Source organism: Ovis canadensis, chromosome 21, assembly GCF_042477335.2.
Source record: "Ovis canadensis isolate MfBH-ARS-UI-01 breed Bighorn chromosome 21, ARS-UI_OviCan_v2, whole genome shotgun sequence".
Taxonomy (NCBI): Eukaryota; Metazoa; Chordata; class Mammalia; order Artiodactyla; family Bovidae; genus Ovis; species Ovis canadensis.
This window is the reverse complement of record NC_091265.1, coordinates 59,453,290-59,479,261: the sequence shown is the minus strand read 5'-3', so window position 1 is coordinate 59,479,261 and position 25,972 is coordinate 59,453,290. Positions and strand designations below refer to the sequence as shown.

Genomic DNA, 25,972 nt, shown 5'->3' with positions numbered 1-25,972 from the left:
ACCAGAGAAAAACCTGGGCAGCAGTGAAGATCCAGCACAGCAAAAAACAAATGAAATTATATATTCGAAAAAAAAAGAGGGTGGCTATAAGGAGCACATCACAGGCCCTGGCACACAGTCCATGATCGACAAGTTACCACGAAGTGAAAGTGAAAGTCGCATCCGACTCTTTGCGACCCCATGGACTATACAGCCCATGGAATTCTCCAGGCCAGAACACTGGAGTGGGTAGCCTTCCCCTTCTCCAGGGGATCTTCCCAACCCAGGGATCAAACCCAGGTCTCCTGCATGGCAGGCGGATTCTTTACCAGCTGAGCCACAAGGAAAGCCCAAGTTACCACCAAGAAATGAATGAAAGAACCATGCCTTGTCCTCAGGTGAAACCATTAACAATCAGAACCATGGACAGATCAGAGTCTGCATTCAAGGATGGTTGGAGGAAAAGGAAGCGCTCTCTGGTCTGAAACTGGGGACTCCAGGCAGAAGAGAAGCTAAGACCTTTCCTCTGAGACAGTGGTTCCATGCCTTCTGAAGGACACTCCTATCATGCAGAAAGGAGAACATTCCTAGGGTACCATGGATATCTGTGTGTGTTCATGCAGAATTTTATCCCATTTTGAAAGGTCTTCAGTCTCTTGTTTTTCTAAGCCAGTGAACGTTGAAATCTCCCTAGAGAGGCCAGTCCTGGATCCAGGACATCCCCAGCTTGCTCAGGCTCTTGCAGGCTTTTCTCACTCTCTTGGGCTTGTATTTATCTAGTTAGTGGAAAAAGGGAAGACTCTAGGCAGGGTAAAAATAACCCAGGACAGATCTTTCAGTCATGCCCAAGCTCCAGGAAGCAAGGCATATTTTGTATCAATTTAATGAGCTGTTTCATCTGGTAGCGATTTCCCTGTTACTGAGAGTATCCACACAGAGGCTGCACAAAAACCTGCCAGGATACTGCATGGAGGATTCCTACAACACGAAAAACTTGCCCGTGACTGCCGAGGGCATGCCAAGTCTAAAATTCTGTTGCTTAATTCAACACAAAATTTCCTTGAATGCATGAATTGCTTCTCTCTGCACTGCCCCTCTTGCAAGTATGTTTCCTTTTCCCTAAGCCTTAAAATATTGCATGCTCCACAGGAAATCTGAAAAGCAAGGGGGGAAATTTTCTATACCATTCGCTGAATACTACTCAGCAATAAAAAGGAATGAAATATAGATGCACGAACCAGGGTGGATGGATCTCAAGGGCATTATGCTGAGTGGAAAAAGTCGATCTCAAAAGACCACCTACTGTAAGATTTTACTATATAACATTTTCAAAATGACAAAATTATAGAAGTGGAGAACAGATCAGTGGTAGTAAAGGATTAGGGATGGTACATGGAAGGGTTGGGGTGACTATAAAGGGTGGCATCTTTGGGGTATGGAACAATTCTGTATCTTCCATGTGGTGAATACACAAAACTACACATGTGATAAAAAGATACAGACTTATACACACACTTTATAGCAATGATGATTTTCTGATTTTGATACTGTACTAAGTCATGTAAAGGGCTTCCCTGGTGACTCAGACAGTAAAGAATCCGCCTACAGTGCAGGAGACCTGGGTTCCATCCCTGGGTTGGGAAGATCCCCTGGAGAAGGTTATGGCAACTCACTCCAGTATTCTTGCCTGGAGAATCCCCATGGACAGAAGAGCCCGATGGGGTACAGTCCATGGGGTCGAAAAGAGTCAGACACGACTGAGTGACTAAGCACATCACGTAAGTCTTGTACGGACCTTTCTGGACTGCCTTTGTAATTTCTTGTGACTGTATAACTTTCAAAAAAATTTTTAACAGCATAGCAATTTCCACCCTTAACATTTTAGCATATTTCTTCAGTATGCTAAAATTCAAATTCAATTCAAAATATAAATTATTTTCGTCACATAGGATCATATTGTACATAAGTTTTATACCCTGAAATTTTCTCCTGAGAATATCATAGGCATTTTCTATGTCATTAATTACTCCACAAAACAATCTCTTTAGTAGCTGTGTAACATGCCAGTTTCATGGGTATAACGTTCTTTACTTAACCACCCATCCTATGTGGAATGCTTGGGGTGTCTCACATTTTTCACCACTATAGATTGCCTTGGGGCTTCCCTATAGCTCAGAGGGTAAAGAGTGCACCTGCAGTGTAGGAGACTCAGGTTCGATTCCTGGGTCAGGAAGATCCCCTGGTGAAGGAAATGGCAACCGACTCCAGTATTCCTGCCTGGAGAATCCCATGGACAGAGGAGCCTGGAGGCTACAGTCCATGGGGTTGCAGAATTGGACATGGCTAAGCGACTGAAACACAGACACACATAGATTGCCTCATGATGAATATCTTTGTGCAAAAATGGATACCTACACTTTGAGTTCTTTTCTTAGGTCAGGTTTCCAGAAGGGAGTTATTAAGTCAAAGGAAATACTTTAAATGGTCAGTTTATCTTTATCGTGGAATTCAGTTACCACGTTGTGAGATCACTATGGAGAGGTCCAGACAAGGAAGAAATGAGGTCTCCTGCCAAAAGCGAGCAACAACTTGCAAGACCTATAAGTGAGCATTTTGGAAGCAGCATTTCCCGCCCCATTCCAACCTTCAGATGACTGTTGTTAAGTCATTAAGTTGTGTTAAGACTCTTTTTTGACCCCATGGACTCTAGTCTGCCAGGCTTCTCTGTCTATGGAATTTCCCAGGCACAAATACTGCAGTGGGTTGCCATTTCCTTCTCCAGGGGATCTTCCCAACCCAGGGATCGAATCCAGGTCTCCAGCATTGGCAGGCAGATTCTCTACTACTGAGCCCCCTGACTGTGACCCCACCTATATCCTAACTCCAACCTCATGAGGGACCTCAAGCCAAAACTCTCCAGCTAAGCCCCTCTTAGATTTCTGACCCATAGAAACTGTGTGAAATAATGTGTTTATCATTTTACTTATTTATTTATTTTTATTTAAAAACTTTTTGTGGCTGCACCCTGCAACCAGGCAAGGATGGAACCCATGCCCTCTGCAGTGGAAGCACAGAGTCCTAATCACTGGGCCACAGGGAAGTCCCGAGTGGTTATCATTTTAAGCCATTATGTTTTGAGAGAAATTATTATATGGCAACAGATAATTAATACAAGGACTCAGCTAAGTGATGCGGGAATCATATGGCAGGGTGAGAATTCTAGGCAAAGGGAACAAATATCATATAGAAGGGCAAAGAAGCAAGAGAAAGGATCCTTGTGGGATGGACTAGACTAGGTCTTGAGAGACCCTAACCCAGCTGCAGAGCTGCCTCCTCCTCCCTTGGGTGCCCCATGGCACAAAGGGGCCTGATCTAGACAGAATATTACTCAGCAATTAAAAGGAGCTGTGGATTTAGGCAACAAAATGGATAAATCGCAAAAGCACTATTCTGTGTGGAAGAAACTTTACGCAAAATAGTATACACTATACACTCATTTATATGAAGTTCTAAAACAAGCAAACAATTTATAATGGAAAAAAATTAGGGTGGTAGTAACCTCCAGGGTAAGAGTGGAAGTGGGGGCAGGGATTGACTGGGAAGGGGCATGAGGGAACTTTTTGGTACAAAGGAAACGTTCCGTATCTTGATAGTGTTTTGAGATACACAGGTGTATGCATTTGTCAGAACTCAGCAAATATATGTAAAGACGTGGACATTTCATTTTACATAAATTGTACTAAAAAATACAAAGCTGTGGGGCCTCCCTTGTGGTCCAGTGGTTTAACGATCTGCCTTCCAATACAAAGGACACAGCTTTGATCCCTGGTCAGGAAACTAAGATCCCACATGCCACGGGGCAACTGAGCCCATGCACTGAAATTAGAGAAAGCCCGGGCAGCAACGAAGATACAGCACAACCTCATTTTTTTTTTTTTAAAAGAAAAAGCTTGTAACTCAGTGTTGATCTCTATTTAATGATACATGTGATAAAGTGTTTAGGGTGAAATATGCTGAGGTATGCAACTTCTTTGGAATGCCTCAACAAATCATGGAATGATGGATGGACAGACGGATGATACATGATGAAGCAAGTACAATTAAATGGTAGTGATAGAGTCTAGGAGGTGGGTGTACAAGTTTTTTGAAATTTTTTGAAGATTTTCATGATACAATTATTTTTAATCAAGAACCACTTGGGATCCTCAGTACAAATGCAGAGTGCTAGCTGTGTGTAACTCTCTGGGCTGGGCCTGGGACCTAGAGTCTAGAACAAGCTCTTGGCATACTTGAACCTCCGGGGGCTCAGACTTCCAGCTAGGTCCAAACACAAATCCTTTCCAAAGAGCATTCTTCTGAAGAGGTCTCTGCAGCATCTCTCTCACCTCCTTTCTGGGGTTCTCTGCTTCTGTCCGATGACAGCCACCACCTGCAGGAATCAGCTCTCATTACCAAATGCACAATGGCCTCCAAGATCTAAACTGAGCCCAGAGGTCTTCTAAAGCCTCTTTGAGGAGCCGTAACCCACCCCATCTCTTCCCTGAGCTCTACAGGGCTCATACTCCAGTGGTCACTGGCTTCACAGCGACCTAACTGAAACACCCAACATGCAAAGAGAAAGCAACAACTGGCCAACCTGATACTAGTCTCCACCCTTAGGAGACCCCCTGCTCCCACCCCCAAGGCTACCTCTCTGAGTAGGGTCATATCTCCCTGTGGCCCTGCCAAGCCACTCTGTGGCCTCAAGCCTCCAAGGCTGAGGGCGGAGGACTGGCATCAGGCAGGTAATTGGCCTGGGAAGCCCAAAGGGAGGTGACAGAGACTCAGGGGAGGAGGGAACCCTAGGTGCTTCAAGAAGTGGAGCTGCTGATGAAGGGGCTCCTTCCCACCCTGCGGGAGGGAGAGGCGGAGCTGCAGAGGCCCAGAGAGCAGCAGCTGTTAAAGGAGACAGGACCCCGTTCTGAGCCTCTCGGGGAGCTGCAGGAGGGTGCGGGAACTCCCCTGCTCCTGGCACTCCTTCTCCCTGCATCCCCAGTTTCTTCACAAGTTAAGCTCAGGATTTATCCTGTCTTCTGGGGCTCCCTCCCTCACGGAACCACTCAGTGGGAGGGAAGCTAGTTAAGAAACCCGTGTGACCAGGGCCTCCTCTGAAAAGTCCTATGGAGTCCCTGGGATAAAAAGACCAGGAAGGGGTACAGGAACCCCTAGCCGCAGCTCAAAGCAGGTGGGACAAGAGTCAAAGAAATCCCCTGAAGGGCCAGATAGTCTGTCAGACGGTCAATAAACTGCAGCAATAATGGCCCTTTGACAATGCCTCAGCACAGGACTTGGATGTGAGAAACACTTGAATTGTAACCGCAGCTCCATCGAAGATTCTCTAAGTGCGGTCCCCGAGGCAGCACCAACTGTCTTCTGAGAATTTATTTTACAAGTTCAAGATATACATGCTCAGGCCTTTTCCCACTCCAGGCCTATAAATCAGAAATTGGGGGCAGGGGCTTCCTTGGTAGTCCAGTGGTCAAGAATCTGCCTGGCAATGCAGGGCACACAGTTTCGATCCCTGGCCCGGGAAGATCCCACAGGCCATGCAGCAACGACTGAGGCCACATGCAGCAAGACTGAAACCTAAGAAGCCCACAAAATTCACAACTTCAGAGTAGCTCCCGCTCTCTGCAACTAGAGAAACGCACCCAGCAACAAAGACCAGCACAGCCAGAAACAAATCAATAAGTAAATGTTGAAAAAGAAGAAGTTTGGGATTGGGCCCAGCAACCCTCAAGTACTCTAGGTGATTCCAATGCAGGTTCAAGTTTGAGAACCTCTGGTATAATCTGATAGGCTCTGCACTGGCCTGTCCAGAAAACTTCCTTCATTCACAAATCGATTCACATTGATCAAACATTTACTGCTGCTGCTAAGTCACTTCAGTCGTGTCAGACTCTGTGTGACCCCATAGACGGCAGCCCACCAGGCTCCCCCGTCCCTGGGATTCTCTAGGCAAGAACACTGGAGTGGGTTGCCATTTCCTTCTCCAATGCATAAAAGTGAAAAGCGAAAGGGCAGTCGCTCAGTCGTGTCCGACTCTTCGCGACCCCATGGACCGCAGCCTACCAGGCTCCACTGTCCCTGGGATTCTCCAGACAAGAACACTGGAGTGGGTTGCCATTTCCTTCTCCAGTGCATGAAAGTGAAAAGCGAAAGGGAAGTCGCTCAGTTGTGTTGGACTCTTCGCGACCCCATGGACTGCAGCCTACCAGGCTCCTCTGTCCATGGGATTTTCCAGGCAAGAGTACTGGAGTGGGGTGCCATCGCCTTGTGCTAGACACCAGTCAAGCCTTACAAGGAGCCCAAAGTGGAGTAAACGAAAGCTCCCATGTGCCAGGCAGACTAATCAGTATGTACAAGGCAGGAAAGAGAGCCCCAGGAAGGAGTAGATTTTTCTGGCTAAGGGATTAGAAAGGGCTTCACAGAGGAGGTGACCTTTGAGTTGGGCCTTGAAGGATGAGAGAATCAACAAGCAGAAAAGGAAAAGGCACCAGAAATATTCTTCTAAAACCTAAATCTAGCTCTTGTTTTGGGGGAGGGGGGCAAGTAATTAATTTATTTCTTTATACATAACTGAAGTGATGTTACAGTACATAAGTTATTTACAACTGTGCAGTAATATCTTGCAGAATAAATTATCTAGAAGGCAGCAGAAGTACATCGTGAACTTGTATAAAACTGTACAGAGCTTAAAGGTACACTTTTTATGATTATTGGCTCTGTAGTGTTTCCAGTTTTGTTCTCAGAAAGAGAAACAAATGCCCAAGATTAAAGGAAAAAATATACAAACCATGTGGATTTGACTCCATTAAAAACACGTGTCTTGTCTCCATGTCCCTGTGAGGCCGCCGGCAGAGCCAGATCCTCGCTAAGCCCAGTGCCCTCGTCAGCCCCGGTCTGAGGACCGAGCTTCGTGGTGACTGGACGGCAGGCAGCCTGCTGCTCTCCCTGCCCTCCGACCAGAGGCTGCTGGTGCTGAGGGGTGGGCGCCTTAGTTTTACGCTCTCAGTTGATCAGAAATGGAACTGGGAATTTGAAGACTGCTGTCTATGCTGCAGCTCCCGAGATGCCCTCGCAGCTGCTAGAGAAGAGCCTGAGGCCATGGTGCCTGTGCCCACGTCCCCAGCTCCCCGTCCCCAAATCTAGCTTTTAAAGGCATTTTGTTACTTTGGGGATAAATTTTAGTGCCTGAGCACAAGCTTCTTCATGGTCTCTCCCTTCCCTCCTTCACGGACCCCACCTCCTGCCACTCCACACCTCCACTTATATTTTTGAGTGAAACTGAACTTCTTACAGACAGGTACACGCAGCATGCTAGTTCTTATTGCCAGGCCTTTGCTCACACTGTCTCTTCTTCCCAGAATGTCCCCTTTGTGGCTCTGAGGTCAATACTTCCCATCCTCCAGGACTCATTTCAGGTAGCTCCTCCTCCAGAAAACCCTCCTAACTCCTGGCTTGTTAAGTATCATCCTCTAAGTCCCCTAAGGCCTGGAACACAGGTGCATCAGAGCCCTTACTACTTTGTATGTTAAAATCTGCTTTCTGTTAATCCCCCTGTTAGAAATGTGAATTTTTTGTGAGCAGACATCTTCAACTTTAGGACCTTGGGGCCCGGTGCACTGCCTGACATGATGTGGGCTTTCAATAAATATTTATATATTTAGTGAAGGAGAGAAAGAAGGGAGGAGAATGTTAAATAGGAGATCTAGGAAAAAAGCAATGGCAGGAGTTATGAAGAGTCTGACAGTGAGTACACGCCAAAGGCAAAGGCAGAGAATGTTCTTCTCCACAGAAAACCTGGAAGAGAGGAGATATAGCTTAGCAGCCAGGAATTTCTTGCCACCTGCTTACTGGCTTGACGGATCTGGCGTAAGTGCTTTGAATCCAGTTGTCATCTGCTGAGCGTTGCTGTTAAAATGTTCCAGTTTGGCAGGCCAAGTGTGAATATGCACATGTCTTCTTTAGCACTGTTAAGCTGGTGTCTGAATTAGGGTACAGGTTTATTAATTTCCCAGAAATTAAGGGCACATGAAAAGATGTTCAGTATCATTAGTCATTCAGTTCAGTTCAGCTCAGTTCACTTGCTCAGTCGTGTCCAACTCTTTGCGACCCCATGAATCGCAGCACGCCAGACCTCCCTGTCCATCACCAACTCCTGGAGTTTACCCAAACTCACGTCCATTGAGTCGGTGATGCCATTCAGCCATCTCATCCGCGGTCGTCCCTTTCTTCAACTGCCCCAACCCCTCCCAGCATCAGGGTCTTTTCCAATGAGCCAACTCGTCGCATGAGGTGGCCAAAGTACTGGAGTTTCAGCTTCAGCATCAGTCCTTCCAATGAACACCCAGGATTGATCTCCTTTAGGATGGACTGGTTGGATCTCCTTGCAGTCTAAGGGACTCTCAAGAGTCTTCTCCAACACCACAGTTCAAAAGCATCAATTCTTCAGCGCTGAGCTTTCTTCACAGTCCAACTCTCACATCCATACATGACCACAGGAAAAACCATAACCTTGACTAGACGGACCTTTGTTGGCAATGTAATGTCTCTGCTTTTTAATATGCTATCTAGGTTGGTCATAACTTTGCTTCCAAGGAGTAAGTGTCTTTTAATTTCATTAGTCATTAGGGAAATGCAAATTAGATCTACAACTAGATACCATCAACATCTGTTCAGTTCAGTTCAGTTCAGTTGCTCAGTCGTGTCCGACTCTTTGCGACCCCATGAATCGCAGCACACCAGGCCTCCCTGTTCATCACCATCTCCCAGAGTTCACTCAGAGTCACGTCCATCGAGTCCGTGATGCCATCCAGCCATCTCATCCTCGGTCATCCCCTTCTCCTCCTGCCTCCCAATCCCTCCCAGCATCAGAGTTTTTTCCAATGAGTCAACTCTTCACATGAGGTGGCCAAAGTACTGGAGTTTCAGCTTTAGCATCATTCCTTCCAAAGAAATCCCAGGGTTGATCTCCTTCAGAATGGACTGGTTGGATCTCCTTGCAGTCCAAGGGACTCTCAAGAGTCTTCTCCAACACCACAGTTCAAAGGCATCAATTCTTCGGCGCTCAGCCTTCTTCACAGTCCAACTCTCACATCCATACATGACCACAGGAAAAACCATAGCTTTGACTAGACGGCCCTTAGTCGGCAAAGTAATGTCTCTGCTTTTGAATATACTATCTAGGTTGGTCATAACTTTTCTTCCAAGGAGTAAGCGTCTTTTAATTTCATGGCTGCAATCACCATCTGCAGTGATTCTGGAGCCCCCCAAAATAAAGTCTGACACTGTTTCCACTGTTTCCCCATCTATTTGCCATGAAGTGATGGGACCAGATGCCATGATCTTCGTTTTCTGAATGTTGAGCTTTAAGCCAACTTTTTCACTCTCCTCTTTCACGTTCATCAAGAGGCTTTTTAGCTCCTCTTCACTTTCTGCCATAAGGGTGGTGTCATCTGCATATCTGAGGTTATTGATATTTCTCCCAGCAATCTTGATTCCAGCTTGTGTTTCTTCCAGTCCAGTGTTTCTCATGATGTACTCTGCATAGAAGTTAAATAAGCAGGGTGACAATATACAGCCTTGACGTACTCCTTTTCCTATTTGGAACCAGTCTGGTGTTCCATGTCCAGTTCTAACTGTTGCTTCCTGACCTGCATACAGATTTCTCAAGAGGCAGGTCAGGTGGTCTGGTATTCCCATCTCTCTCAGAATTTTCCACAGTTTGTTGTGATCCACACAGTCAAAGGCTTTGGCATAGTCAATAAAGCAGAAATAGATGTTTTTCTGGAACTCTTTTGCTTTTTCCATGATCCAGCGGATGTTGGCAATTTGATCTCTGGTTCCTCTGCCTTTTCTAAAACCAGCTTGAACATCAGGGAGTTCACGGTTCACGTACTGCTGAAGCCTGGCTTGGAGAATTTTGAGCATTACTTTACTAGCATGTGAGATGAGTGCAATTGTGCGGTAGTTTGAGCATTTTTTTGCATTTCCTTTCTTTGGAATTGGAATGAAAACTGACCTTTTCCAGTCCTGTGGCCACTGCTGAGTTTTCCAAATTTGCTGGCATATTGAGTGCAGCACTTTCACAGCATCATCTTTCAGGATTTGAAATAGCTCAACTGGAATTCCATCACCTCCACTAGCTTTGTTCGTAGTGATGCTTTCTAAGGCCCACTTGACTTCACTTTCCAAGATGTCTGGCTCTAGATTAGTGATCACATCATCATGATTATCTGGGTCGTGAAGATCTTTTCTGAACAGTTCTTCCATGTGTTCTTGCCACCTTTTCTTAATATCTTCTGCTTCTGTTAGGTCCATACCATTTCTGTCCTTTATCGAGCCCATCTTTGCATGAAATGTTCCCTTGGTATCTCTAATTTTCTTGAAGAGATCTCTAGTCTTTCCCATTCTGTTGTTTTCCTCTATTTGTTTGCATTGATTGCTGAAGAAGGCTTTCTTATCTCTTCTTGCTATTCTTTGGAACTTTGCATTCAGATGCTTATATCTTTGCTTTTCTCCTTTGCTTTTCACCTCTCTTCTTTTCACAGCTATTTGTAAGGCCTCCCCAGACAGCCATTTTGCTTTTTTGCATTTCTTTTCCATGGGGATGGTCTTGATCCCTGTCTCCTGTACAATGTCACGAACCTCATTCTATAGTTCATCAGGCACTCTATCTATCAGATCTAGGCCCTTAAATATATTTCTCACTTCCACTGTATAATCATAAGGGATTTGATTTGGGTCATACCTGAATGGTCTAGCGGTTTTCCCTACTTTCTTCAATTTAAGTCTGAATTTGGTAATAAGGAGTTCATGATCTGAGCCACAGTCAGCTCCTGGTCTTGTTTTTGTTGACTGTATAGAGCTTCTCCATCTTTGGCTGCATAGAATATAATCAATCTGATTTCGGTGTTGACCATCTGGTGATGCCCATGTGTAGAGTCTTCTCTTGTGTTGTTGGAAGAGGGTGTTTGCTATGACCAGTGCATTTTCTTGGCAAAACTCTATTAGTCTTTGCCCTGCTTCATTCCGCATTCCAAGGCCAAATTTGCCTGTTACTCCAGGTGTTTCTTGACTTCCTACTTTTGCATTCCAGTCCCCTATAATGAAAAGGACATCTTTTTTGGGCGTTAGTTCTAAAAGGTCTTGTAGGTCTTCATAGAACTGTTCAACTTCAGTTTCTTCAGCGTTACTGGTTGGGGCATAGACTTGGATAACTGTGATATTGAATGGTTTGCCTTGGAGACGCACAGAGATCATTCTGTCGTTTTTGAGACTGCATCCAAGTACTGCATTTTGGACTCTTTTGTTGACCATGATGGCTATTCCATTTCTTCTGAGGGATTCCTGCCCGCAGTAGTAGATGTAATGGTCATCTGAGTTAAATTCACCCATTCCAGTCCATTTTAGTTCTCTGATTCCTAGTTCAACATCTATTAGAAAGACAAAAAAAATTTTAACTGAAGATATCAAATGGTGATTAAGATTCAGAGCAGCTGAAACTCTCATATTCTGCTGATGGGAATGCAAAATGGTGCAGCCACTCCAGAAAACAGTTTGGTAATTCCTTATAAAATTAAACATATACTTACCATGTTGTTGTTGTCATTGTTGTTCAGTCGCTAAGTAGTGTCCAATTCTTTCAGACCCCATGGAAGGCAGCACGCCAGGCCTCCCTGTCCTTCTCTGTCTCCAAGAGTTTGCTCAGACTTATGTCCATTGATTTGATGATGCCACCCAACCATCTCATCCTCTGCCACCCTCTTCTCCTTTTGCCTTCAATCTTTTCCAGCATCAGGGTCTTTTCCAATGAGTTGTCTCTCCATCAGGTGGCCAAAGTATTGGAGGTCAGCTGCAGCATCCTCCCTCCAGTGAATATGCAGGGTTGATTTCATAGCCCAGCAATCCTGCTTTGAGGTATTTACTTAATACATATGAAGACTTGGAACTTCCCTGGTGGTCAAGTGGTTGACTCAGCTCTTCCACTGCCTGGGGCACAGGTTTGATCCCTGCTCTGGGAACTAAGATCCTGCATGCTATGCAGTCCAGCCAAAAAAACAGGAAAAACAATATGAAGGCTTAAATTCACAAAACAACTGGTACATGAATGCTTATAGAAACTATTCACAATAGCACCAAATTGAAAACAACCGAAATATTTATCAATAGGCAAATAAACAGTGGTATAGCCATGCAACAGAACAGTACTCAGCAATGCTTCCCAGGTGGCGCTAGAGGTAAAGAACCTGCCTGTCAATGCAGGAAATGAAAGTGATGCCGGTTCAATCCCTGGGTTGGGAAGATCCCCTGGAATAGGAAATGGCAACTCACTCCCCTGGAGTAGGAAATGGCAAGTTTTCTTGCCTGGAGAATCCCCTGGACAGAAGAGCCTGGCAGGCTACTGTCCATAGTATTGCAAAGAGTTGGACATGACTGAAGTGATTTAGCACAGCACTCAACAATAAAGAGGAGTTAACTTTTTTTTTTTTCTGGAGTTAAATATTGATACATGCAACAACATGGATAAATTTAGGGAATTCACTGACAGTCCAGTGGTTAGGACTCTGCTCATGGGATGGCCAGAAAAAAAAAAGAAAAACAAACATGGATAAATCTAAATGCATTTCAATAAGAGAAACAACCTAATTCCTGGTTACACACCATGAGACTTCATTTATATGGCCCTCTGGAAAAGGCAAAACTTTAGGAATGAAGGACAGGTTGCCAGTGGTTGAGGGTGAGAGGAAGGTTTAACTGCATCTTGAGGGAATTTTTTAGTGTGATAAAATTGTTCTCTATCCTGATTTATCCTTCAGTCTAAGCATATGCTAAAAATCATACACATACATCAGAAATAGCGAATTATATTGTATGTAAATTTTTAAAAGTTGGTTTTTCCACTAGTCATGTATGGATGTGATGCTGCTGCTGCTGCTCAGTCGCTCCAGTCGTGTCTGACTCTGTGCGACCCCATAGACGGCAGCCCACTAGGCTTGCCCGTCCCTGGGATTCTCCAGGCAAGAACACTGGAGTGGGTTGCCATTTCCTTCTCCAGTGGATGTGATAGTTGGACTATAAAGAAAGCTGAGCGCCGAAGAATTGATGCTTTTGAACTATGGTGTTGGAGAAGACTCTTGAGAGTCCCTTGGACAGCAAAGAGATCAAACCAGTCAACCCTCAAGGAAATCAGTCCTGAATATTCAATGGAAGGACTGATGCTGAAGCTGAAACTCCAATACTTTGGACACCTGATGTAAAAAACTGACTCATTGGAAAAGACCCTGATGTTGGGAAAAATTGAAGGCAGGAGGAGAAGGGGACAATAGAGGATGGACTGGTTGGATGGCATCACTGACTTGATGGACATGAGTTTGAACAAGATCCTGGAGTTGGTGATAGATAACGAAGCCTGGTGTGCTGCAGTCCATGGGGTCGCAAAGAGTCGGACACAACTGAGCAACTGAACTGAACTGAACTGAAGGAAAAAGAATCCCAGGGAACAAGGCAGTCCTCAGGCCCAGAAGGGGTGCCCTCTCCCACTGTCTCATCTCTGCAGTCAGTATCTCTTCCACTTCTAGCTCCTTAAGCAGGGTCATCAGCCCATACAACTCTCCTGGTGATTCACCAAAGCACACTACAACCTTCACATCTAGGTGACACACATCCCCATAATGACAGCTGACTTTGGCTTGTTCACCAAGGTATCCCTAAGGGCTCAGAACAGTGCTTGTATAGAAGTTACTCAACAAATGTTTGTTGATTGAGCAAATATTTAGTAGCTCTTTATCTCACTGGCTCCAAATTCCTAAATCCACTCTAAGTTAAATACTCACTTTAGCCTCCCCACCTTGTCCAATAATGTCACTTGCTCTAATTCCACTCCTAGAATTTTTGGCACTTAGCATTCCTGCTCAGGTGTTGGCTCCCACGAAAGGGTCTCCTGTTGTCTAAGGTAAGAATTCCTTCAGTAGCTGTATGCCTACAAAGGAGAAAAGGAAAGATATATCCATCCAAATGCAGAGTCCCAAAGAATAACAAGGAGAGATAAGGAAGACTTCCAAAGTAATCAATGCAAGGAAATAGAGGAAAACAATAGAATGGAAAGACTAGAGATCTCTTCAAGAAAATCAGAGATACCAAGGGAATATTTCATGCAAACATGGGCACAATAAAGAACCCAAATGTTATGGACCTAACAGAAACAGAAGATATTAAGAAGAGGTGGCAAGAATACACAGAAGAACTATACAAAAAAGATCTTAATAACCCAGATAACCATGATGGTGTGATCACTCACCTAGAGCCAGACATCCTGGAGTGTGAAATCAAGTGGGCCTTAGGAAGCATTACTATGGATAAAGCTAGTGGAGGTGATAGAATTCCAGCTGAGCTATTTCAAATCCTAAAAGATGATGCTGTGAAAGTGCTGCACTCAGTATGCCAGCAAATTTGGAAAACTCAGCAGTGGCCACAAGACTGGAAAAGGTCAGTTTTCATCCCAATCCCAAAGAAAAGCAATGCCAAAGAATGCTCAAATTACTGCACAATTGCACTAATTTCACACATTACTGCTCAAAGTAATGCTCAAAGTTCTCCATGCTAGGCTTCAATAGTATGTGAACGAAGAACTCCCAGATGTTCAAGCTGGATTTAGAAAAGACAGAGGAACCAGAGGTCAAATTGCCAACATCCACTGGATCATAGAAAAAGCAAGAGAATTCCCGAAAAACATCTACTTCTGCTTCATTGACTACACTAAAGCCTTTGACTCTGTGGATCACAACAAACTGTGGAAAATTCTTAAAGAGATGGAAATATCAGACCACCTGACTTGCTTCCTGAGAAACCTGTATGCAGGTCAAGAAGCAACAGTTAGAATCAGACATGGAACAATGGACTGGGAAAGGAGTACATTAAGGCTGTATATTGTCACCCTGCTTATTTAACTTCTAGGCAGAGTACATCATACAAAATTCTGGGCTGGATGAAGCACAAGCTGGAATCAAGTTGCCAGGAGAAATATCAATAACCTCAGATACGCAGATGGCACCACCTTTATGGCAGAAAGCAAAGAGCCTCTAGATGAAGGTGAAAGAGGAGAGTGAAAAAGCTGGCTTAAAACTCAACCTTCAGAAAACTAAGATCATGGCATCCAGTCCCATCACTTCATGTCAAATAGATGGAAAAACAATGGAAACAGTGACAGATTTTATTTTCTTGGGCTCCAAAATCACTGCAGATGGTGACTGCAGCCATAAAATCAAAAGAGGCTTGCTCCGTGGAAGAAAAGCTATGACAAACCTAGACAGCGTATTAAAAAGCAGAGACATGACTTTGCCAACAAAGGTCTGTAATAGTCGAAGTTATGGTTTTTCTAGTAGTCATGTATGAAGGTGAGAGTTGGACCATAAAGGCTGAGCACTGAAGAATTGATGCTTTTGAACTGTGGTGCTGGAGAAGACTCTTGAGAGTCTCTCGGACCACAAGGAAATCAAACCAGTCAATCCTAAAGGAAATCAGTCCTGAATATTCATTGGAAAGACTCATGCTGAAGCTGAAGCTCCAATACTTTGGCCACCTGATGCGAAGAGCCGGTTCATTAGAAAAGATCCTGATGCTGGGAAAGACTGAAGACAGGAGGAGAAGGGGACAACAGAGGATGAGATGGTTGGATGGCATCACCAACTGGATGAGATGGCTGGATGGCATCACCAACTCCATGGACATGAGTCTGAACAAGCTCCATGAGATGGTGGAGGACAGGGAAGACTGGCGTGCTGTGGTCCATGTGGTCGCAAACAGTCAGACACAACAATAAGCTGCATGCCACTCTGGGCCCTCAGCGTGAGCCGGTGGAAGCAACCCTGGCCTCATTACTAAGGATAGAGCCCAACATGGAGCCGGCACTCTCCTTGGACAGGGAGAAATGCCAGTGGGCCACATGGGCTGAGAGTTCACCTTGGACCCACCAAATGTTGCTTCCATGCCTCGATAGCAGTGTATGTGTACATATGTGTCTGCCAGAGAGCACTCTGGTTCAGTCTCATCCCTTCATAGTGTTTATGTGTTCCTTTTGTTTCCCTTGACACTCCATGGTTGTAGATGACTGGTAGTGGGGTGTTCGGTCATTTGGGGTTGTAATAATGCCCCAGGGGTTTCTGGAATCCCCTGGGTTTTTGTCTATTTCCCTCTAAGCTGGTTGAAACTGAGGGCTATTTATGTCCAAACAGTGGTTACTTCCTCTGTCCTTTATCCCTGGCCAGGGGACCTCCTCCACAGGAAATCTTCACACACATTACACCGCTGGTCATGTAAGACTCATGACCTTCCTTACCACAATCTTAGGTACAAACAATGTCCAGGTAAATAGATAGAAAGTAACCAGCACAGGTACACAACAGTTTTCTTCAGGCTCTCAGCAGACTGATTCCTTTTCCCTGCGTTGACCCCACCTCTACCCAAAAAGGTTTTTTTCTGTTTGTTCCCAGGCCTGGAGAGTGCAAGGGATGTGCACCCAATAGTGGCCTGAAGGTGCCCTGTGCTGGGACTCAAGCTGTATCCACTTGGTCAACTTTTACTGTGTCAGTCAAGGTCAGAGCTACATATAGGTGGCTCAAGAGCTAGGTCTGCCTCCAAAGTGTTCGTTTCAGTCCACACAGTGTATTCAAGTTTTTCAACTGTTGCCAACATTTTTATTTAAAAAATAATTTTATTTATTTTTGGCTGCACTGGATCTTTCATTGCTCTGCACAGGCTGTCTCTAGTTGTGGAGAGCAGGGGCTACTCTCTAGCTGCCGTGCACTGGCTTCTCAGTGTGGTGGCTTCTCTTGACGCTGAGCACAGGCTCTCAGGTGCGCGGCCTTAGTTCCTGGCTCCTGGGCTCCAGCGTGCAGGCTCAGTAGTTGTGCACAGGTTTAGCAGCTCCAAAGCATGTGGGATCTTCCTGGACCAGGGACCCAACCATTATCCCTGCATTGTAAGATGGACTCTTAACCACTGGACCACTAGGAAAGCCCCACCAACACTTTGGGAGATTTCTCAAGAAAATCAGATTGGATATTACCAGGCCACACTTCCCTTCTTTCAGTAGGTGACTGGCTGGCAGATGCCCTTTTTGGATGGGGTAGGCATCCTCCTCGGATCTAGTTTCCTGTCTCCCTCCTGCTCCCACTTCTTTCCTCTCTTTCCTGCCTTGCTTTCCCAGGCCCTTGTGGAGCACTAGCTGATAGTAGATGCTCAGTGGTCCTGAGTATGAAAAATACACAAGACTCAGCCGTCAGCATATGGAGTAGGCTTTAAAATGGGGTGGCCTTATGGTAGGGGGAGGTATTCCATGCAGAGGGGATGGCATGAACAGCAAAAATGGAGATTGGAGAATGCAGGACTACAGGGATAAGAGTTGTGGCCGAGGGGTGTCTCCCAAGTAGGCAGGTCCATTATCAGGAACTCAGGACACCCACTGGATGTGGGACTGAGGCGTTTAATAATTCACAAGGCAGTCAGAATTTGATCAGCAGGAAGTGGATGGGAAGGTGCTGGGCTTTGGAGTCACAAAACCTCATCTGAGTGTTCAAGTCCTTGCGTGTCCACAAGTCGCTCCTGTTTCCTGGCCTCTTTAGAACTGGGATATTAATAACTGCTGTACAGGACAGGGGTGAGGGTTAAAAGAAGCGCGTGTACGGAAAGCGCCAGCATGATGCGACACACAGTAGGAGCTCCGCGGTCCACGGTACCAGACCCACCCACGCCAGGACAGAAAGACCAACGGGAAGAGGAGCTCAGGAACCAGGGAAAGACACGGATTCTGTGCTCCCGCGGGCTGGCCGCGGTCCTGGGTTTCGGTCTCACGCGACCCCCGGGCAGCGTCTCAGCGGCGCGCACGCGCAGACCGTGGCCCAGGCCTCGGAGCGCGTCTACCTGGCGACCTGGGTGCGCAGTTGCGCGTGCGCTGAAGGCCTGGTCTGCCCGCGGCGAGAGTTGAGTTGTGGGCGCGAGGGCGAGCAGGTCAGCAAGCCAGGCTTCGCGCGAGGTCGGCGCCCGCTCTTTTTAAAGAACAGACTTTAGTGGGTACCCTGGCCGAGGCCAATTTGATGAGGCACGAAGAACCCTTGTAAGAAAGAGCCAGGCCGCGCCTGGGAGGTCCTTGGGTCTGAGGTAACAACTGGCAGCGGCCTGTTTCTCTAGTCAGGTTGGCGCCTTTCTCTGAAGGAGATTTCGGGCCCAGTCCCCATTCCGCAGCCGCCTCCTGAGGCAGCCTTAGAAGCCCCGGGCCCCTTTGGACGCTCAGCGCTGGGCCTCGTGGTTAGGGCGGCGGCCTGGAGCTCAGGTCCGGGTAACCAAGTGAGCAGGGATGGAAGACGGGCAGGCACCGAACTATAGATACCCTTCCACAGTGAGCAGGGCGGAGGTGAAGGAACCCCAGGGAGAGTTCTTGCAGCCACACCACACCCAGCACGAAGTGCTGCCTCTGGCACAGATTCAGGCTTCTGAGCCCCCCAGCTCCCCCTCACCACAGCCTCTTAAAAAAACAAAGCTGCACACAAAAGCCATCATTCTGGCTCATAACCATCCTCTAACTCAGGCTTAGGAGTTGGCGTGAAAACATGACTTCTTTCATCGAAATATGTCTTGTCACATCATGTCTTAATGATTTGAATGAATTTCTTGTTTTCAGATGCCTGACTGAATCTAGGAAGTAAGTTCAATATTTGACTCATAGCTCTCAGTGAGATCTCTCTGTTCAACTACTCAGGCCCTTGAATCTTGGCATCTGGGAAAGGTATACTTGACCCTATGTCCTTGACTTTTCTGAACTTTAATTCCTTAATCTGCAGATAGTAAACCTACCACAATATCCAACAGCCTACCTAGAATGTCTAGATATCTTGTGGGCACCTTAAGACTGAGCATATCCCAAAATGGACTCAATTATCTTCCCTTCAAAAACTTACTTTCTAAGGCTCCTTTTTTGGCAGCGGGGGGTGGGGGTGGGGTGGGGAGGTGGGGGTGGGGGTGGGGGTATCTTTATTTTTCAATTGTTTGTTCAAGCAGCTCACAATCCTTGTCTGGACTTCTTCCTTACCCTATCAAGTCACCAAATCATGACTAGACGTCTTCTAAACCAGACCACTTCTCTTCATCTCCACTCTCATCACTATAAACCAGGCTATTATCAGCTTCTGCCAGGAACCACAGGAGTCTCCTAACGGAGCCTCTTTCATCTGTTCTGGTTCTGGGTTATTTCCTACATTACAATCAGAGGGATTGTTTTGATTTTTTGGTTTGTTTGTTTTTTTTTTTAAACCCACAGATATGTGATCATGTCATCTCTTTATTATGCCCTTCAATGCCTTCTGATTGTTCTTTGGATAGACTTCACAGTTCATAGCCTGGCCTATGAGGAAGGCCCTCTTTCCTTCTCTATCTATATTTTCTCCCTGGATGATATTACTGTTCAAATAGCTTCCAATACCATCTTCAAATACCATCTAAGCACTGATAACTCAAGTTTATATTTCTATCCTGATTTCCACTCCTTGCATACCAAGAGACCACCCCCTTGACACATCCCCTGGGATATCTAACAGGCCTCTCACTCACGCTTACGCAGAACAGAAAGAGAATGGCAAATTTTTTTTCTGGTGGCACCAAGCAGCTTATGGGACCTTAGTTCCCCTGCCAGAGATTGAACTTGGGCCTTTGGCAGTGAAAGCCCAGAGTCCTAACTGCTGGACTGCCAGAGAATTCCCTAGAATGGCAAATCTTTTTCTTCAGAATTCTTCTCCATCTCAGTAAAGGGTATGTACCATTACCTGTCTGAATAGCATAGGCCAAAATCAAGAGCCATTCTTGATTCTCACATCTAGTCCATCAGTCTAAAATATACCCCCAATATTACTAGTGACTGACTACTAAGACCTCAAAGTCAGAATCTGAAGCATCTTTCTGCTGAACTACCATAACTCTTCAATTCATCTTTCTCTTGGCAGGCAGAGTACTGTTTCTAAAGCATAAATAAAGTAATTACACTTCTTTTTAGGAGACCTGGGTTCAATCCCTGGGTTGAGAAGATCCACTGGAGAAGGAAAAGGCTACCCACTCCAGTATTCTAGCCTGGAGAATTCCATGGACTGTATAGTCCATGGTGTCGCAAAGAGTCAGACAAGACTGAGCAACTTTCACTTTCACTAGCATAAAATTGCAACTCTACAATGGCTGGCAGCCTTTATATGATCTGGCTCTTGTCTAGCTCTCTGACTTCATTTCTTTCTACTCAAGTCTTCATTCTCTGTGCTCCAGTCACACTGACCTTTCTGTCATTTAACTACCAGTCATCACAGGGCACCTGTGCTTGTTTTTTCCTGCTTGGAATGCTTTTCCCCTTGACTTTGTCGTTTCACTTTCCATTAAACCCATAAATCAGTTTAATCTCTTCTGAAAGACCTTCACTGGCCACACTAAAGCAGTCTCCCAGTCACTCTCTACTACAAAACCCTGTTTTATTTTCTTCATAATACTTACAGTACTTCAAATTACATTGATTTATTTATGTATTTATTATTGCTCTCCAAACTTTCTGAAATCTAAGCTGTTAAGGACAAAGAATCATGTCTTTCTTATTACCTGCTCTATCATTGCTGAAAGAAATACCTGGTACATAGTAGGCTCTCAAATGTGTGATGACTCACTGTTTATCTTTGTAGTCTTAGTTTGTCACACTTCTTGCCAACTGTGTTCAGAAGTACTATACTTCTCTCTCTTGAAATGACAGCAGTCTCTCTCAACTGAGGACTGTTGTATCTGCTTTTCTTGTACCTACATCAGACCCCTCACCCACCCGCCATTTGTGTCTTCCCCAACTCATACTCATCCTTCAAATATGAGTCACTTACATAAAGTTCCCTGACTTCCATTCTAGGTTAGGATTCTCTGTCATGTTCCTTTGTCACCCTGTCCTTTTTTGTAGCAGTCATCATCCTTAAAATTATTTGTAAGTTCTTTTCAGGCAGTGACTGAGTTCTTATTATTCCCCACTTTATCTCCAGCAGTTAAGTTTCTGGAACATAGTTGATATGCAGATAATTGTGAACTGAATGAATAAATATTGAATGAATACAAGATCGAGAGGATCAAATCAGATAAAAATTAGGAGAGCATTCAGTATAAGTTAGCTGAATCTGCCCTGCCTACTTCAATAGATGTTTTTGAATCTTATAAGATAGGGATAGATGGGAAAAGCGTTGTATAAACTGAAAGTGCTTTTATAAATGTAAGATTTTATTTATCAGATCCCTATGGTCTGATGATCTTTCAAAGTGCTAAATTTTATGTTTCTTAGCAGTTATGCCTGATTCTGTTATTTTAGAGTTATACTTAGGTGGTAAAATATAAAGATATAAAGAATTGAGGCTAATATTGAGCCTAGGATAATTCATAAGGTAACTATATTCTTGACACCCTTAATTCAGTGGGACTACCTTGCTTTAGCAATACATCTGTGTTTTAGTCTTGCTCTTGATGTATGACCATGGTCAAATTAGATGATCTCCTCATGTCAGCTTTATCTTTTTGTAAACCTAGTGAATATAATTTTTATCTTCCTAGTATCTCACCAGAATTAAAGGCAGTAAAATATTTCAGATTTCCTGTGTGAAATTTGCTCTCTTTGTGTAAAAAGTAATATAGTTTTTTATTAACTTCGTTTCTTCAGAATCTACCATTTTTTCATGCCAAGAACAAAGCTGTATATTTTAGAAGCTTGCTTTTCACACTTTCGTCTGTCTTCTGTCACTAAGACCCTTGAGATATGTATATCAAGGACTCAAAGTTTATAGCTCAAAACTGCAAGAGATGCTTCTTTCTCTTTAGCTAAGGATATTCTTTTCACCATTTGCCCTTCTGAAGGTACTGATGCTTTTTTATCATTTAAAAATCTTTGCAGGTACTGCTTCAGGGCAATTCACCCAGTGGTGTAACCAAAAATAAAATATCCCTCATTGCCTGCAATTTTACATCCAAATGCTTTTAGGATTCCTGGGATTAGGATTTTTAGAGTTCTGCAGTGAATTCAGTGTGATATGAATGCTAATAGGTTGATCTTCATGTGGTGGTTTAGTCATTAAGTTGTGTCCAACTCTTATGACCCCTTGAACTGTAGCCTGCCAGGCTCTTCTGTCCATGGGATTCTTGAGGCAAGAATACTGGAGTGGGTTGCCATTTTCTTCTCCAAGGATCTTCATGTAACAAGCAACAACTAATGGGCAGGGTGGTGAGATTAGATACCATTCTATTGCTTTTTCCAAGTAAGGAACAAAGGCCTAGACCTATTGACCAAAGATAATTCTTCCATTAGCTTTTAGGATGGTTAAAATGAAAGTGGAAGAGCCATTTAGGTGTAAAGAGTAACTTAAGAAGTTGACTTAATCTCCTTTCTGCCCTATTGAGTTGTTCACTAAGGCCTTTTGATTTCATTTCAGGACACCTTCCTATCCCTTTGTTAGAAGATTTAGTTACTTCTCCCCTCCCAAACAAAACAAAACAAAATCTGACACAGTTCCAGTTGCAAATATATTTCTGAATAAATGCCAGTGATGTTTTAAAGACTGTGTCTTACCAGAAAGAGTAGGTAGAAGTCTAATGGGAAAGAATGACATCAGTAGGCATAGAAGAATCTTGGGTAGTCTTAGATCAGCTCTTCTTGTCCTATATCTTAACTCTTGGATTTGTTTTGCTTTTAAAATGGCTATTCCTTATTGAATAACCTATGCATAGAGCACTGCAATAAGCAATTATACATGCAGTATTTCATTAATCATCCTAGTCACCCTGCAAGGTGAGGAAACTGAGAGTAGTTCCTTTTGAAAATAGAGCTCAAAGACAAACAAATGTGAAAGAAACCCTTTATATCCAAAAATATAATCCTAAGAAGCTTTAATCTGGAAATGCTGCACTTTGGCTTGATGTCTTTGTACCCAAATTGAGGGTGCTATCCAGATTTATGCAATTGACCAGGGTTATAGATCATTATAAAATAATCAGGTGATGTGTTATGGAAAATGTATCAGCCAAAGGATTCAACAATCTTGGGGGCTAATCCTGGTTCCATACTGAGTTATGTGACCTATAGCAGTCATTTCGTTCTTTGATGAATTCACTTCTTTTTGTCTCCTCTGAAATGAAGGGCACTTCAGCTATAGGCAAGCATGAATCTCATTGGAAATATAGGTTTTCAGAGAGTTTGGATCTATTTCAGCAAAGGCAGGCAGACTTTTGAAACTAGCCAGGGACTTCTGAAGGTGAAAGGAGAAGCCAAGCTTCTGTCCTCAGCCTCAGTTCTAAAACTTGAATGTTGGATTCATAGCATGAGTGGGATTTCCCTGTTTTTTTTCTTTTGGCCCAAACTCTAGTGGTCACAGAGCCTGTTATGTTAGACCTGCTCAGTAAGTGTATTTTTAATGAATGCTTATGAAAGCTCTTTTATTAACACTGAGGTGGGTTTTCCCATCAAGTATCACCAGATATATTTAATGCCAGTACTTCTGTATGATCTTCTCCTTCAGCTTCAGTAGTCTTATCATTATCTTCATATTGCATTCAGCACTGATTCAAGTTCTGTATAGTGACCCAAATGTTTCTTTATGTGAGACAAACTAGTAAAACCTTAAAAAATCTTTCCCTTTCTAACATCGGTGCCTATGTGTCGTTTAAATCTATTATTGGGGAATTTCAAGGAAAAAGTCTTAATTGAGATTTGTCAGATTTTGTACTGATACTAAAGCTAAACACTTCTCTTGAGTTTGCTTTTCTAGTAAAGCATTAAGAGAGAAACTTCAAATATATCAAAAGAGCTAATGTTAATATAATTACCCAGCATTTATGAAGTGCTTTTTACAGCATTATTTCATTTAATCCTCACAGAAATTTCAGGGATAAGTGTATTCCCCTTTTAGAGATGTAGAGATTGAGAAATGAAAAGGCTAAGTGACTTGATTAAGGTCAAATGACTGTTAAGAGGCAGAGCTAGGACTCAAGCCTTGGTCCTCCAATTCCAAATCCTGCATCTTTCCCACTATCCCATGTTGCCTGTAACTTCTCTTCTTTTGTTTTAAAGGCATCATGTTTTATGATCACCTAAAATTGGCTGAGACTCTGACCTTTCATCTGTAAGATCTCATCAACTTAATGATATATTCCTGGGACATAGTGTCACCATGACTGCAGTACTCATGTTGGAAAATAACCTTGTGAATCTTTGAACCACTGCTACTATGTGGTTGTTTGGGATTATGCTGTCTAATCTTTATTTTCAAATAGAATAATTAGTGTGTGGTGTTTGTTTCTGAAGCAGGCAGGCAGCAATTAACAGGAACAGGCCCCAGCTAGAAGAGGATTGTTTTTACTTCTTTCAGCTAGCCAGCTGTAGCACAGCACATGAAGTTTCCTCTCTGGATTGTCATTTCCAGCAAATGTTCTTCATTTCCTTTGCTCTGATGGCCCCAGTCCTCAGTCTGTGGAGAGAGGTGACTGCATTTTAGAACCCTCTGAATAATTAAGGGCTCAGTTTTTGTGACAGCAACCTAAGTCTCATCAGGTGGTCCCTGCCTACTTGGTAAAGTCATCTAGCACCAAAAACACTATCAAATCTAGCGTGGGTTCTTGCCATGCCTAGGGCATGGAGAATGTGCAAGTTTTTCTCAGGATGTGAACAGTATTTCCCCTCTGGTAACTTTGAAGTTGGCACCAACTATTTCTTTTCACTTTTGAGTGCAGTTCTAGTCTAAATAGTCTCGGGTTTTGGCTCCAGCCTCCTGTCATTCTAATCCCAAGCAGCTAAGATCGGACACTGGGATATCTCTTTACTGGCAGCCCCAGACTTGAACTTTGGAAATTGTGGGAAATGCCATTCTTTGGGCACATAGATCTTCCAACTGTACATATTAGAGTTCTCCCTGCTAAGTAGGCTTGGAATCAGGGTAATGTGGAGGAAAGAATAATGAAAATAGTTCTTTATGTGCATATAATATGTTAGTACTTGCAAAATGATTTTATAGTCATTATCTTGTTTTGTTTTGTTTTGTTTTTTGCTTTCTAATAACCCCAGGAAGCAGCGTGGAAAAGTGGTTAAGACCATCAAGTCTCAATTAACACTGCCTCAGTTTGAATTCCAATTCCAAAATCCATAGCCATAGAAAACTTACTTCATCTCTCAGTACTTCAATTTCCTCATCTATCAAATTTAGACTACTTACTTCATAGGTTTTTTGTGAGAATTAAGTAAGATCTATATATAAGGTACTTAGAATAGGGTATGACAAAAAATTGTTGTTAGTTGTTATATACATAAGTTGTTATTATTGTATAAATAATAAAACCAAGGCCCAGAAAAACTATGTAGGGATAATGAAACTGAGATTAAAACATAAATTATTCTTACTTTGTGCTTGTTCTGTCTACCTTAGCTCAGCTGCCTCTGAAATCAATACCTTGCATTGTATATAGGTAGATTTGATCCTAGAAACTCTGGACATTTTACTCTCATTATTTATTATTTAAACTTCCATATGAAGAGACAGAAAGTACAAGGCTCATTATCTCTACCTTACGAATAAAAAGAGGCATAGAAAAGCCCTCTGAGTGCATACCAAGTGCTCTCTTGGAGTAGAAGAGGCATGCCATATTTCGTTTTCCATTTCTTCTGAGTTTCCCACAGAGAGGCCCTTAAGTGAGTAGGAATAGGGAAAGTAAAAGAATAGGGGGCACTCTTGGGGCTCAGGGTCCTCTCATAAGTGGTGAAGAAGAATAGTTGAGAGGTAGGGAAAATAAGGCACTCCTTGGCAAGACTTTAAAACATTAGTATACATCCTTATCTGCTGCATTGGCTGTAGCAGGAAGGTGTGCTAATTCCTAAACGTCATAGAAAATTAACAGCAGAGGCGTTCCTAATTGCCTC

General features: G+C 43.8%; 1 protein-coding gene across 2 annotated transcripts in view; it reads left to right on the top strand.

Annotated features, from left to right (window-relative positions):
* Positions 1-25,972, top strand: part of MAJIN (membrane anchored junction protein) — a 45,953-nt gene that overhangs the window by 2,306 nt on the left and 17,675 nt on the right. The gene's annotated exons all lie outside the window — the stretch shown is intronic.